We start from the raw sequence: 1370 nt of genomic DNA, 5'->3' as shown, positions 1-1370 counted from the left end.
TGCCACAACTGGTGCTCCAGCCTCCACTGCCACAACTGGTGCTCCAGCCTCCACTGCCACAACTGGTGCTCCAGCCTCCACTGCCACAACTGGTGCTCCAGCCTCCACTGCCACAACTGGTGCTCCAACCTCCAGTGCCACAACTAGTTCTCCAACCTCCACTGCCACAACTGGTGCTTCAACCTCCACTGCCACCACTGCCACAACTCCACAAACTGATACCACTGGCAACACGGAAGGAGGTTCACAGGGGCTTTCGTCGGGTGCTATAGCTGGTATTACCATTGGCTCTTTAGCTGGGGTGGCTGCACTTGGTGAGTAAAATACACAAGCACAGACACTATGTAACACCTCATTTCTGCTTCCTCAATAACATATTATCCTGTTATCCATTAACAAGGATACAGTGAGGATGATATTGATGATATTGGGCACCAGTAGGACAAGAAATGTTTTCAGGGCACTGGCTCTCCTTGTTGTTCTTGAGCATCTGAATCAATGAAAATTTATCTAATCAAATTAACCTGTCAAGAGGTGCACAGTAACTGGGGTTGTAGCAGGAGTAGTTGTAGAGCAAGGGTGTACAAAATATTAAAATGTTTACAATCGCCTGAAGCCTGTTCTCACCAAGAAAAGAAAAGAAGATACTAAGATTAAAAGATACTCAGTCAAAAAAATTTGACATCATATAATGTTCAACTTTGACACAGTACATCAAAACTCAGACTTAATTTTGATCAGTTTTTTCTTTTCCTTGTGGTAACAGGCTTCCATATGAACAATAATAGTTGCTGTCAAGGTTCAAGCAAACGCATGCAATCTGATAGCATGTAGCATGGTGGTAGCAATCCAAAGAAACTTACACAAACTTACAAATTCAAAATGCAACACACATCACAGCTGGTACAAATGGAAACTAGTGAACAAGGGTGGAAGGGCTCTAGCTTGGAAAACTAAAGTTCTGTCTGAGGTGAATGACTTAACAGTCCATGCTTTAACTGCTTCATACTCCTGTATAAGACACTGAACACTGAAAAGCATCTGTCTTTTTTCAGGTGGTGGTGTCTTTGGTGCACTGAAGTACACTGGGAAGATCTGAGACCCGTTCTTGCCAAACAAGGATTTACATGGTTAAGGATTGTAAGCTAAATATTTACCATCCTAAGATCTAACAGATTCACCTCTGACCCTGTTAACTGGACTATGAAAAGCTCCTATTGTCTGACAGGCCCAATAAAGTAATATATATTCTAATGATGATGTAATGGGCCAAGAGGAAGACATAAAATGTCAATTTGACTACTTTGTTCTTTTGAAATTTTTGGTTTTAGGTCAGGACTTAATCCTTAGTTGATCAAAAAAAAAAAAAA

At 41.5% G+C, this 1370-nt stretch overlaps 1 long non-coding RNA gene across 1 annotated transcript; it reads left to right on the top strand.

The window, feature by feature from the left end:
• The first annotated feature begins 6 nt into the window (after positions 1-6).
• On the top strand, positions 7-1299 carry LOC111670123 (uncharacterized). Its single transcript, XR_002761838.1, has 2 exons — positions 7-314; positions 1056-1299. It is a non-coding gene; the product is annotated as an uncharacterized LOC111670123 (long non-coding RNA).
• The last annotated feature ends 71 nt before the right edge of the window (positions 1300-1370 follow it).

Source organism: Seriola lalandi, unplaced genomic scaffold (genome assembly GCF_002814215.2).
Source record: "Seriola lalandi dorsalis isolate HSWRI2012SDOR001 ecotype SW California unplaced genomic scaffold, Sedor1 jcf7180002005520, whole genome shotgun sequence".
NCBI classification, from domain to species: Eukaryota; Metazoa; Chordata; class Actinopteri; order Carangiformes; family Carangidae; genus Seriola; species Seriola lalandi.
Note: the sequence above shows the minus strand (reverse complement) of the source record. Positions and strands in the feature narration are given on the sequence as shown.